The sequence below is a fragment of the Ascaphus truei genome, chromosome 1 (assembly GCF_040206685.1).
Source record: "Ascaphus truei isolate aAscTru1 chromosome 1, aAscTru1.hap1, whole genome shotgun sequence".
Classification (NCBI taxonomy): Eukaryota; Metazoa; Chordata; class Amphibia; order Anura; family Ascaphidae; genus Ascaphus; species Ascaphus truei.
In genome coordinates this window covers 477042360-477056914 of record NC_134483.1, presented here as the reverse complement: position 1 = coordinate 477056914, position 14555 = coordinate 477042360, and the positions used below count along the sequence as shown (strand labels likewise).

Genomic DNA, 14555 nt, shown 5'->3' with positions numbered 1-14555 from the left:
TTTGTATTATTGTTCAACGGTTTGCGTGTCTTACTGGTAATCATTCTTCCCCATGAAATGGACCACAGATGCTGTAAGCAGATGAGACCATGAAAGAGGTGCCTACGACATGAATAACTTACCAAGTTCTTGCCATATCAATTTTTCTTAATTTGAATTATTAGTAATAGTTTGAAACTGTCTGCTTTAAGTCACTTGCGTATGCTCATTACTCAATTGATGTCCAATATGGATTGGTAAAATCACAGAAACTGGACGGCTAGATATGTTTATATGATATGGATGGACTGCCAGAGAAATCTAGTAACGACACACTGGCCACTAGGTGCCACAACTATATCCGCTCCCCTTCTAATGGGAGAAAGGATAAAATCAAGTGTTCGGTCATAACGGAATTAAAGTTGTAGAAACAAAACACGATTTGGCAGTTCAAATGGAAGAGGCTTTAAATGCAGCCGTGGGCTTATTTGGTTTACTGAGACACACTAAAAAAGTATCACAATCTGTCTCTACAGTAGCAGAAATACAATCATAGGGCTGTGCCGGTTTTTAACCCTGCACATTTCCTGTGTGGGCTCTGTACAACCCATTAATATGTAGCATGTCAGACAACCTGCTGCCAGCAATTCTGAGCAGAAACCATCAGCTCTGATGTGCCAGCACCTGAGAAAAGCAGCAATGTGCTGCAGGTCTGGCATTTACGTCAGGAGCCCCAAGCACACTAGAGCAGCAATTTCAAACACTTAATAGGATGCTGCTATTTATATGTCGCAAAAAGTAATTGCAGTTACTTTTATGACAGCAATAAAGGATCAGTCTAATGATTTGGTAACATACACAAAGAACAAGGTGACTGATTATTTCAAAACAAGTAACTTGTTTCTGCAGCCGCTTATCTGTTTCAAGTTCAAGGTTTTACTGATGTCAAAGGGACAGGCGGCGTAATTATATTCCAACACGTGTCTATCATGCCGGGAATGTAAACTTCTAGCGAAGGTCAGAGGGGAAAAACAATTCGCCCACCTAATGCATGGGCGACAGAAGGTCAATAGAAAACCTTTGATCCATTAAATAAATACAAAAAAAAAAAAAAAAAAACTTCACAAGAACTATAACTGAGCAATTTGAAAGATCGCCCTTTTAAAAAATACTGGGCTTTAAATGGGTGTTCATGTCCAGGCGGCAGAAAATAACACCACACAAACTTGTATGCCAATGTAAAATTGTGCTAGAAGAAGACCTTTTAGGAAGAATTACCGATATATGAGATTGCATCCCCCCAACTCAAACCTAGTGGCCGAAATAAGTTCAATAAAATTAAAACTTCATGCCTTCAAAATAAGAAATGTTTTCATTTTTCTAGTTTCAACCCTTTGGGTGCCCTTTAGAAGTAGCCTTTGCTCCCCTTCACCTTATTCAATTTGTGTACTATATTCACATCTATTAAGGTGCACCTCCCCCACTGGGGGATAGTGTGGGTTTTATTACTATTAGATTTATCTTTATTTCAGAAGGTGTTATCCTGAGTGGACTCTCTACATAGCTACTATGTTATCAGGTCCGGCATTCCAGGGCCCCCATGACTTAATAGCTACCTCAACGTTCCTCCTAGTTTTTCCAGGGGAGATCACGTTAAACAGGATCTTTAAGTGGAACAGAAGGACTCCTCCCGTTTCATTATCAGCGGCGGAGTAGCGATGTGAGAGTGCCGCAGGGGACGTAGCACATGAGCAACATACAGGAAGTACTTTTTTTTGTATCAATTTTTTTATTTGAGAATAACATATATTTAGCACGAGTACAACAATGTCATAGGCACATGACATGCATCTTGACTATATAAAACGTGTTGAATTCTCAATGGGGGTGTGTTTTCCTAGGTTGGTAGGGATAAAGTGAGGGAGGGGTATGGGGGAGAGAGGGGGGTGGTGACGGGAGGAGGGGGGGGACGGTCCGTGTTTACGGGCTTCCTCGCCATTGGGTTTGGGGGGTCTAAGACAGGCCTGTTCCCGTCGGGCCATCCCAGAGGCCCCAGGTATTCCGGAATTGTGGCAATTTCTTATGTAGCATTGCCGTTAGTTTGTCCATGGACCTCACCTCCTCTATTCTTCTCAGTACCGTGTTTTTCGCTGGGGCTTTGGTGTTTTTCCAGGCCGCTGCGATTGAGCATCTGGCTGCGGTTAGTATAGCAGTTATTAGTCTACTCATGGGCGGGTCTAGGTCGTCTATTGGCTTGCTCAGCACAAAGGTCAAGGGATCCAGGGGGAGGAGGAGCCCCGTGGTCTCTTGTATGAGCACCTGGATCTTGGTCCAGTATCTCTGGATCTCCGGACATGACCACCAAATGTGGGCCATGTCCCCCTTTTGACCACATCCCCTCCAGCACAGATCAGGGGTGCCGGGGAAGATCTGGCTCAGTCTAACTGGGGTCAGGTACCACTGGAAAAGTATTTTATATATGTTCTCTTTTGTCACTGTGCAAATTGATGTCTTTGTGGCCAGCTCCCAGATGTCCTCCCACTCGTCCATATCTATCTGGACGTTGAGGTCCTCGGACCACTTCTGCATATACTGGTGGATTGGGGACACTGTTGCCGACTCCATCCCCCTATAGATCTCCGAGATCAGTCCCTTCTGATAGGAGCCTTTGCGACAGATGGTTTCAAACCTGGTAAAGGGGTGAATTTGGCGCTCGGGGCTAGAGATAGGAGGAAGTGTCTAATCTGCAGGAACTTGAATAAGTGGAGGCCTTGGTGGTGGAATTTATCTCGTAGTTCCTGGAAAGATAGTTTCCCTTCACTCTTCAGCAGATCTGCAACTAGGCTTATGCCTAGACCTTGGAATTGGTTGAATTGTTTTTTGGAGCACCCGGGCGGGAAGTGCGGGTTTCCGAAGATGGGGGTAAGTTGAGATGGGGTAGCTAACAGGCTATACTTCCCTTTGTTATTGAGCCATACTTCCCATGTGCACCTCATTGCCCCCAGAGCGAATCTCCGTGGTCCCCCCTCCCTTCCTGCCGGGGACCAGAGGTGGGCCTGGAGGGTGGCCGGCTCGGCGTGGTGTGATTCGATCGCCAGCCAACATGTGGTGGCTGGGTCATAGTTCCAGACCACAGCCTGTTTCAGCTGGGCCGCTGAGTAATATCTGATCACGTCGGGGACCCCAACCTCCCCTCTTGTTTTAGGGGACAGCATTACTGATCTGGGTACTCTTGGCTGTTTATCGTTCCAAATAAATTGGGACATGAGGGCCTGGATATTTTTTAGGGTTGCTATGGGGACGGGGATAGGGGGAGTTTGGAAAGAATAGAGTAGTCTCGGGAGGATGTTCATCTTAATTGAGACAATTCTTCCGAACCACGAGATTTGGAACTTTTTCCATGTCTCCACGTCTTTTTTAATTTGGTCAAATAGGGGGGGGTAGTTGTATTGGTATAGGGAGCCATATGTGTTAGATATTCTAACTCCTAGATACTTTATATGTGTGGTGCTCCATCGATATTTAAAGTTAGTTTGAAGAAGCTGCCATTCTTGGGTTGGGAGGGATATGTTGAGTGCCTCTGATTTGTCCATATTGACTTTATAATCAGAGACCGTGCCAAATTGGTGGAGTGACCTTTGGAGATTGGGGAGGGAGGTGTGGGGGTCCGCGAGAGTCAGTATCACGTCATCCGCGAATAAGGATATTTTGTATTCCATTTTGCCAATTTGAATGCCCTTAATGCTCTTATCCTCGCTTATTGTAGCTGCCAGTGGTTCAATTGTGAGGGCGAATAACAGAGGAGAGAGGGGACAACCCTGTCTGGTCCCGTTTTTTATCTTGATTGGGTCGGAATATCCGCCCGAGATTTTGACAAGTGCTGTCGGGTTTTAATATATATAGGGCTCTGACCCCCTGCAGGAAGGGACCGCTGAATCCAAATTTCAGCATTGTTTGGTTTAAGAAGGACCATTTGATTCTGTCGAACGCTTTCTCTGCGTCAAGGCTAAGAATCATCGCCTTAGTTCCCGTGAGGTGCACATGGTCTATTATATCCACAATTTTGCGGGTGTTGTCAGATGCCTGTCTGCCTGACACAAAACATACTTGATCTATATGAATGAGTCTCCGGAGAATTGGATTGAGCCTATTTGCTAGGATTTTGCTGTAGAGTTTAAGGTCGGTGTTTAATAGGGATATTGGTCTGTAGTTGCCGCAGAGGAGGGGGTCCCTGCCTTCTTTATGGATGCAAGGTTTGCCGCTGTGATTGTGGCGGGGATCGGCTCTCCCTGCAGAAAGGAGTGGACATTTCTGGGAGGTAGGGGACAGTCGGCAAGAATGTTTTATAGTAGGCGTTGGTAAGTTTTAGCTAATTTTAAGGACCCTATTGCTCCTGACAGTTCCTCTTTGGAGATCTCCTTGTTTAGGTTATCTAATTCCTCGTCCGTAAGGAACGGTAGGTTACACTGCTCTAAGTAGTTCGAGATTGTTTCTAGGGATACTGGGTCGTGGCCCGGGGGGTGTAAATTGTAGAGGTTGGAGTAGAACTCCACGAAATCCTGCGCTATCTCTTTCTCCGAGTAGGAGATTTGTCCATTTTTGGTGCGGATTTTTGAGATTTGGGATTTAACTCGGGCTCCTCTAAGTTTCGTGGCTAAGAGCTTATCCGTCTTGTTTCCCTTGTCGAAAAACTTCTGTCTAGTCCATCTCAGAACACGCTCCAACTCTTCTAGTTGTGAATGTTTGAGGGCTGCCCTGGCTAGGTTTAATTGTTTAAATACTTTTTTTGAGGCTGTGAGTTTATGCTGTTGCTCAAGTTGCACAATTTTATCTGTTAGTTCTTTCTGGAGTTTAAGTTTCTGGGTTTTTTTGTAAGCCGCAACTGAGATAGAGGCTTTGTGTGCCTACCAGAGCATTGATGGGGCTGACACTGAGCCCTTATTACAGGAAGTACTTTTAACCACACCACCCCCCTCCCCCCCACGGGAGATGTATTCACGTTTTTTTTTTTACATCGATACAAGTTTAACGCTTTGCTCCATTTTCTGCGTCAAATTAAGAGTTTCCTACATGTGATGCAAGTAGTTAGCTAGAAATGTTTAGGCCACTTCCAAACTGGCAGATTTTTTAAATTAAAAACGCAAAAAATAATAAAAGTGATGCACCGACACGCTAAAACTATTGTTTATTCCACACACAGAAATGCCCCTTTGAAGAGCAATAATCAGTACTACAGAACTGAATGCTTTCTACTGCATTTAAGGACGCACCAAGATAAAAGGTGAATGATAGGGAGGTGCCTGCTGCGATGTAGCATGGAGTTAAAATGATGTATGCTAGAATTCCAACACAGAACGCAACACGTGAAAACAGAATACTCTAGATCAATAATGTCACCCCAGCTCCAACAGAGCTTAATCAATGTGTACCTGAACTATAGTTAGGTAAAAGTAACCTTGAGCTGTAAATTCTGCAGCCGTTCCCTTCCACCTCCCAGTGCCAGACAGCCTTGACCGGTTGCTCCTCTGTTGTCAGCTAAAAATCTGTAGTCATGTTAACCCCTCACACCCTACACACACTAGCATGGCTTTCACAAAATTCAAATACGTTATGTTTTTGAGAGAGAACATATGATTTCCAAAGCAACAATGCATTAAGTTTTATAATTACTCGAAAATTAACTCTCGAGAGCAAAGGTCGCCCTCCCCAAGGTTACACTATTAGAATGCGAGTAACAAGTAGGTGCAAAGAGACTGACAACACTTCTTTCAAGGCTATTGCCAGGTCTTTAGCATTTCACTATTTCACAGATACAGTACTAGTTACAGAAAGATTAGATCTATTGAATGGACTGGTGATACAGGATAAGTATTGGGTCAGCAGACTAACCCCACACACAACAAACAAGGCTAATGGCAACACAACTGACTACAGGCATACCCCACATTAACGTACGCAATGGGACCGGAGCACGTATGTAAAGCGAAAATGTACTTAAAGTGAAGCACTACCTTTTTCCCACTTATCGATGCATGTACTGTACGGCAAACGTCATATACGTGCATAACTGATGTAAATAACGCATTTGTAACAGGCTCTATAGTCTCCCCGCTTGAGCACACCTTCGGTACAGGTAGGGAGCCGGTATTGCTGTTCAGGACATGCTGACTGGCGCATGCGTGAGCTGCCGTTTGCCTATTGAGCGAGATGTACTTACTCGCGAGTGTACTTAAAGTGAGTGTACTTAAACCGGGGTATGCCTGTACAAAGACCATACCAATACAAATATCTAACATTTTAATTGACCAAAAATAGTATGTAGAGGGAAGTCATCGTGCATTTCTGACCAGAGATTTTAATTCCACATACAGTTGTGTGAAAAAGAAAGTACACTCTCTTTGAATTCTATGGTTTTACATATCAGGACATAACAATAATCATCTGTTCCTTAACAGGTATTAAAATTAGGTAAATACAACCTCAGATGAACAAAATCACATGACATATTATACCGTGTCATGATTTAACAAAAATAAAGCCAAAATGGAGAAGCCATGTGTGAAAAGTATACCCTTACTGCTTCCATAGGAATTAAGATGCCAAGTAGCAGACAGTTGCTGCTAATCAAATGCCCTTAACTAATTGATCATCAGCAAGTGTGACCACCTCTATAAAAGCCAAAGTTTTTGCAGTTTGCTGGTCTGGAGCATTCAGGTGTGTGTTAACACAATGCCAAGGAGGAAAAACATCAGCAATGATCTTAGAGAAGCAATTGTTGCTGCCCATTAATTTGGGAAGGGTTATAAGGCCATTTCCAAACAATTTAAAGTCCATCATTCTACAGTGAGAAAGATTATTCAAAAGTGGAAAACATTCAAGACAGTTGCCAATCTTCCCAGGAGTGGACGTCCCAGCAAATTCACCCCAAGGTCAGACCATGCAATGCTCAGAGAAATTGCAAAAAAAAAAAACAAGAGTTACATCTCAGACTCTACAGACGTCAGTTAGCATGTTAAATGTTAAAGTTCATGACAGTACAATTAGAAAAAGACTGAACAAGTATGGTTTGTTTGGAAGGGTTGCCAAGAGAAAGCCTCCTCTCTCTAAAAAGAATATGGCAGCACGGCTTAGGTTTGCAAAGTTGCATCTGAACAAACCACAAGACTTCTGGAACAATGTCCTTTGAACAGACGAGACCAAAGTGGAGATGTTTGGCCATAATGCACAGCGCCACGTTTGGCGAAAACCAAACACAGCATATCAGCACAAACACCTCATACCAACTGTCAAGCACGGTGATGGAGGCGTAATGATTTGGGCTTGTTATGCAGCCACAGGACCTGGGAACCTTGCAGTCATTGATTCGACCATTAACTCCTCTGTATGCCAAAGTATTCTAGAGTCAAATGTGAGGCCATCTGTCCGACAGCTAAAGCTTGGCCGAAATTGGGTCATGCAACAGGACAATGAGCCCAAGCACACCAGCAAATCTACAACAGAATGGCTGATAAAGAAAAGAATCAAAGTGTTGCAATGGCCCAGTCAAATTCCAGACCTCAACCCGATTGAAATGCTGTGGCGGGACCTTAAGAGAGCTGTGCATAAACAAATGCCCACAAACCTCAATGAACTGAAGCAACGATGTAAAAAATGCTACAAGTATTTTCTCAAACAACTGTGAATGACATTTCTGATGTATCTGATGTAACAAGCATTTCGTTTCTATAGCAACCATTTACAAAGTCATATCCCCTTTCTCTTCTGAAACAGGCTCTGGCACACCCATTGAGCCCTACCCTCTCTCTAGCAGTGCACCAATTGTATCTAGTGCCTGCCTGGACACATGATCTTTCCCACAAAACTTTGCATCTTTGGTCCTCTTCTGCTGTCCTGAAAGCCATTTAGTGAACCCCCGAGCCGAATCTTCGCCGATCGATGGGCAACTTAGCTAATTACTTATTGTGTGGATTGTATTTATGTACTTATTAGGGGGGAAGACGGTGGGGGGGAGGGGGAGAAATGTACAACAACAAAAAATGCAGCTTGGGCGGGCGTGTGTGTATACACACACACACACACACACACACACACACACACACACACACACACACAATGCAAAGCATGAACTCCTCTGGCCCACATATTGTACGAACTATCGCTTTAAAATCAGGACTTTCAGATCACGGAAATGGATGTTTTTCAGTATTGGTTGCACAAATAATTCAGTATTTTACAGAGTTTATAACAAAAAAAAACAAAAAGCCTCAGTGCTACATCCAATATGCCAAATTATATTGTTAAATACCCATCTGTTTTTCTTCATACGATGAGTGTCATTTAGTTACATTCTTTGGCCAAAGCATTTTAAGTTTGCAAACCAGACCAAGGTATCCCCTATTTTACAGGTCCTAACACTATTACACCCGCAAAAAGCTCTCAACCTCTCTAATGGAGGAAGATTTGTCTTAAAATACTTGTCAATCACATGTGCAGAACAAGAACTGCCATTTAAAAAGGTTGGTTGAGTGAGCTTGAAACCACGGAGGAGGGGTCACAAACCTCTAAATTGTTTACCAATAGATATTTACAAACACACACACCCTGTAAGTCCAGACCCCAAATCCACCACATCATATAAGTAACAGATTGTAACCTCAAGTAATATAAATAAGTCAAAAAGCCTCAGTGCTACATCACACACACACACACACACTAGCTGAGAGACCTGGCGTTGCCCGGGATGTACCCCCCTTCACAGGTGTCTGGCCCCCATGTTCACAACTCCGTTCCCCTTCCGAGCTCCGCCCCCCCCCCCCTCTTCACAGCTCGGGCCCCCACCCCTCCTCCTTCATAGCTGCGGTCTCCCGTCCCTGCTCCCCACATCTCTCTCTCTTTCCCCTCCCTCCCCCCCGGCCCCCACATCACTGTCCTCCGCCTTGCACGTCACCTAAGTATCCCACCCCTTGCACGTCACCTGACTCTCCCTTCCCCCTTGCACGTCACATAACTCTACCCCCCCTTGCACCCCACGTCTCCCCCCCCCTTACATGTGACATCACTGTACCCTCCTTTGCACCTCACATTAGTGTGTCCTCCAGCACACAGACTGTCTGCCACACACACAGTATATATACACACACACACACACACACACACACACACACACACACACACACACACAGTGATATATATATATACACACACAGTGATCTATATCTATACACACACACACACACACACAAAACACACACACACACACAGTAAGACACAGGAGCTCTTCTTGGGCAGCAGATTGGGCTGGATGTTGAGCAGCACGCCCCCCCCTGCGCGATGGTCATCTGGCCGCAAGTTTGGAGGTTAGTGCCGGTGGGGAGAGGAGGGGGGTTGGGTGTAGGAAAGGTAGTGCCAGTGTCCCCCCACCGGCCGCCACAGGGGACACGCAGCCGTGCCGCGACCGCCACTGTCCTGCTTCCCCCCCTCCCCCTTGCTGGCATGTCCCGCAGCGAGTAAATCCGTCCGCCCCAGGGTACAGGCAGCCGCGCCGCGGCCTCCCCCCAATCTTGTGATGCCTGTGTAGCAGCGCGGCACCACAAAGCACGGGGTGTGTGTGAGGCGGCAGTTCGGGTGAGGGGGGGTGGTGTTGGTGCCTGTGGAGCAGCGCTGCACCACAACACGCGGGGTGTGTGTGAGGCGGTGGTTCGGGTGAGGGGGGGTGGTGTTGGTGCCTGTGGAGCAGCGCTGCACCACAACACGCGGGGTGTGTGTGAGGCGGTGGTTCGGGTGAGGGGGGTGGTGGCTGCTTTCTGCGGTGAAAGCAGGCGGAGAGGCTGGAAAGTATTGCTGGATTCTTCTGAGTGTGGGAGATGGGTAGGCGTGGTCAGCGAACCACGCAGGCCAATAAAAGGTGTGCGGGGGCGGGCCACGGACCAATCTGATTGGCCAGAGGCTGAGTGACAGACCGACGGACCAATCAGATTGCCCATAAGCACAGCAAATATACAACTTTTCAATTATATTGATATATATGGTGTGGTGGGTTTGGGTTCTGAGCTTACTGGGGCTGTGTGTGTTTTTACAGTGTTTAGCAGCATCCTATTTAAAGCAGCAATCCCATCTCATTGTGTACATTAAATCTTTAATAGATTTTTTTACATCATTGTAATCAGGGGCCGGATCTGGACAATGTTATTTTCAGCCGCCCTCCCGTGAACAGAGATGGTCACTGCGTTAGTTGCTGGTGCTCAAGCCACAGAAACAATATGGCTGTGCCACTGCGCCATCCGTTGCAGCTTCGTATTGGTCAAACCACAGCAACCATATTTGATTCACCATAAGGGACACAAGCAACCAACGCAGTAATTATCTCGATAACAAGGAGGTTCCCTGCGCTGGAAGAAGTGCATTTTCAATGTTCAAAAAGAATAAGCCAATCATTCTAGGTCCTTTTAGACTTCCAAATAGAATGCACTCTTGCAACATAAGGAAAGCTCTTTGTTATAACCAAAGATAGACAAGTTCTTTTAAAGGGCCAGGTCCTGCCGGGACAAAAGTGAACCAAGGACAGCGGAATATTTAATAGGTTAAAGATCCTTTTAAATAAAATTGGTCAAGCATAAATATTTAATAAAATGCCATGGTAAACAAATCTAAACGGTCTTTTGGTGATGACAGCCTCCACGGATAAATGGTTCTTTATTTTGTCCTTTGCCAAATAATTATGGTGTCTTCATTAGTCAAACAGAATCAGATAGCCAATGTGCTTATATTCAGCAGGCACTGAGAAGTGCAAAAATCAATATTTCAGAGGATACAAAAAGGTGAATAATAAATAAACTACTTTAAAGGCGATTTAATCTTTGTATGACTGGCGTGGCTCAGTGAGTAAAGACACTGACTGTCACCGAGTTTGAAGCAGGGGAACCTGGTTCAATTCCTGGTGTCGGCTCCTTGTGACCTTGGGCAAGTCACAAGGCTAAAACAGAGCTCCTCATACTTCCTCCCAAACCTGGCCCTACTACCTCCTTCCACATTACTGTTGGAACTACGATCATTCACCCAGTAGCCCAAGCACGCTGCCTAGGGGTCACACTCTCCTCCTCTCTCACATTCGCACCTCACATTCAAAACATTTCTAAAACCTGTTGCTTTTTCCTCCGCAATATTACAAAGATACGCCCTTTCCTCTGTTGCTCGACTGCTAAAACTCTGACTCAGGCCCTCATTCTCTCCAGTCTTGATTACTGTAACCTCCTGCTGTCGGCCTTCCTGCCTCTCACCTGTCTCCCCTACAATCTATCCTAAACGTTGCTGCCAGAATCCCTCTACTCTTTCCTAGATCTGTCTCAGCATCTCCCCTCATGAAATCCCTCTCCTGGCTTCCGATCAAATCCTGCATCTCACACTCCATTCGTCTCCTCACTTTTAAAGCTTTACACTCTTCTGCCCCTCCTTACATCTCAGCCCTAATTTCTCGTTATGCACCATCCAGACTCTTGCGTTCTTCTCAAGGATGTCTTCTTTCTACCCCCTTTGTATCGAAAGCCCTCTCCCGCCTTAAACCTTTTTCACTGACTGACCCTCACCTCTGGAATGCCCTTTCCCTCAGTACCCGACTAGCACCCTCTCTATCCACCTTTAAGACCCACCTTAAGACACACTTGCTTAAAGAAGCATATGAATAGCACTGTGGATATTCTGAACACATAATACATAAAGCTTGGCCCCCTGCAGACGCACTTACCAGAACTCCCTCCTACTGTCTCTGTACGTTCTCCCTACCAATTAGACTGTAAGCTCCTCGGGGCAGGGACTCCTCTTCCTTAATGTTACTTTGATGTCTAAAGCACTTATTCCCATGGTCTGTTATTTATATTATCTGTTATTTATTTGATTACCATGTGTATTACTACTGTGAAGCGCTATGTACATTAATGGCGCTATATAAACAAAGACATACAATACAAGTCACTTCATCTCCCTGTGCCTCAGGCACCAAAAACATAGATTGTAAGCTCTACGGGGCAGGGACCTGTGCCTGCAAAATGTCTCTGTAAAGCGCTACGTAAACTAGCAGCGCTATACAAGAACATGCTATTATTAATGCAGTTTACAAATGGTACATTTAAAAACACAAAAAAAAAAAAAGCATTTGACTTTTGCTAGGTGTGGCTGGATGCCATTCTTTACATCTTTGCACTCAAGGCTTCTGGGACTGACCCACTTAACAGCGAGCAGTAGATGAATAATAATGTTAGATCACTCATAAAAAAAATATTAAAATTTATTGCCGACTCAACCATATTCTGACAGTTATTTTAGGTCCCCAAGCCTGATGGCTAAGGCTGTGTCCATGGTGAATTGTGCCGGGCGGAGGCGCGCTGAGGAAAGCGGGTGCTTTCCCTGGCCTTAGACCGCGCACCGTCCGGGGGCGTGTCGGGGGGCGGGAGGCCTGTGCCGTCACAGAGCTGGTTCGCCCTCATTGGGCGAACCGCTCACGTGACCGGCCCTGCGCTCCCTTGGGCGCTTGAATTTAAAATTTTGTTAAGACTTATGCTTCCGCACGCTTGCGGTAGCGTGCACGAGCCCCTGCTAAAGCCGCTCTCATTGCGGCTGCAGGGGCTCACTGCCGAGCAGCAGTGCGCCTCAGCATGGGTCAGCGCCTAAGAGTCATCTTTGACTCCTCCCTATACCACACAGTCCCCATACCAAAAAAAACGGGGTATAGGAGGGAAGACCGCATACTTATGCCACTGTATAAATCCTTCGTAAGACCACACCTTGAATACGAAACTCAGTTTTGGCCACAACTACACATAAACCACCATAGAACTGGAAGTGCAGAGAAAAGCAAATCAAATTAATAAGGGGGATGGAAGGTCTGACTTATGAGGAGAGGCTAGCTAAATTACTGTTACATAGTTGATGAGGTTCACAAAAGACATACGTTCATCAAGTTCAACCTATGCTAAATTTAGAAATGAGATTTCTTTGCATTAGAAAAGGAGGCATCTAAGAGTGAATATGGTATCTACTGTATATACAAATATATATAGGTCAATACAAGGAGCTTTCAAGTAAACTATTAATTCCAAGGGAAGTACAAAAGACACTATCCGTTAAGGTCGCGGGAAGGAGATTTCACCAGCAGCAAAGGGAAGGGTTCTTTACAGTAAGGGCAGTTACATTTGGAATGCATTAGGCCGCGCGTATAGTGCTGGCGACGTCGCCTGAAAACAAATGCATTGCCGGCGCCGCGTGTGCTTATAGTAAGCGCGACGGCAATGCGACGTCGCCGCAGCAAAAACTGGTAGCTAGCAAAATTTGATTTTTCAAGCGCTGTCGCCTCATGGCCCTTGAACCAATCAAATGGCCGGAAACCCGCACCACCGCCGCCCGGCGAAACATAACTTTCGCCGGTGGCGACATCACCCGTCGTGTCGCCATCGACGGCACTATACACGCAGCCTTACCCATGGAGCCTGTGATGGGCGATACAATAGATATCTTTAAGAAAATACATTTGCTTAGAAAGGAAAGTTATACAGGGATATACCAAATAAGACATGGGAAGAATGTTGATCCAGGGAGAAATCCGATTGCCATTATTTGGAGACAGGAATTTGTTTTCCCCTTATGAGGCACAATAGTATAATTCACTGGTTTGCACTGGCTACCAGTATAATTGATTATCAAAATCAAAATTCTAGTCCCCGCCTGCATAAATTATGGTGGGTAAGAGTGGAAAAAAAACCTCCACCATACACCATTTACATGTCTCAGACAGGTTTGCAACCCTACTTTTCACCATCCTCTCCAAGCATACCATGCCTTCACTGCAGCCAGGGATCCGAGATACAAAGCACCCCCCTCCATACATCACAGAACTCCTCTCTAAATACTCCCTACACATCCTCTGCTGTGCCCGTGCCCATGATCTCCTCTCCCCTCATACCTTTCTCCAAACCCTCGCCTTGGCTATGCCACACCTATGAAACTCCCTTTTGTGCAACAGACTCTCCTCCACCCTACTAAACATGACCACAAAAGCAAGTATACAGTATGCAACATCTTCCTGAAATCCCAAGCCCTCTCCTATATCACCTATGACAAAGATGAGATATTAGGGGGTCTGGCATAACAACATAACAGCATTTAGGATGAAGCCATTTTGTGTGAATATTTCAATCCGCCATCTTGTCTTGTCTTTGTGAGTCTAATTTCTGTGTTTCATTTCTGTATAAACAAATGTGTGAAGCACAGGAATGGAATTTTTGCTCCTAGCTAAATTTATTGACTCTTCCTCATCCAATCAGCTTCAAATTGAAAGTGTAAACAGGCTAAAAGTTATGAGAACCCATGAGATAAGTTTAGATTCTTGCAGTAGAATTTATTCTCATAACATATTGCTAGGCGACAGAATAGGCACATCCCATTTAACCCCAGAATGGTTTTTAGCTGACAGGTAGTTATACAATATTGTTATGTATTACAAAATGACATCAACTTTAATATTGTTATGTATTACAAAATGAGGTAATGTTTAGTGACGTGCAAGCCCCCCCATAAAGGGGTGGAGC

At 45.1% G+C, this 14555-nt stretch overlaps 1 protein-coding gene across 2 annotated transcripts in view; it reads right to left on the bottom strand.

Annotated features, from left to right (window-relative positions):
- Window positions 1–14555, bottom strand: part of RFC1 (replication factor C subunit 1) — a 93916-nt gene that overhangs the window by 46324 nt on the left and 33037 nt on the right. The gene's annotated exons all lie outside the window — the stretch shown is intronic.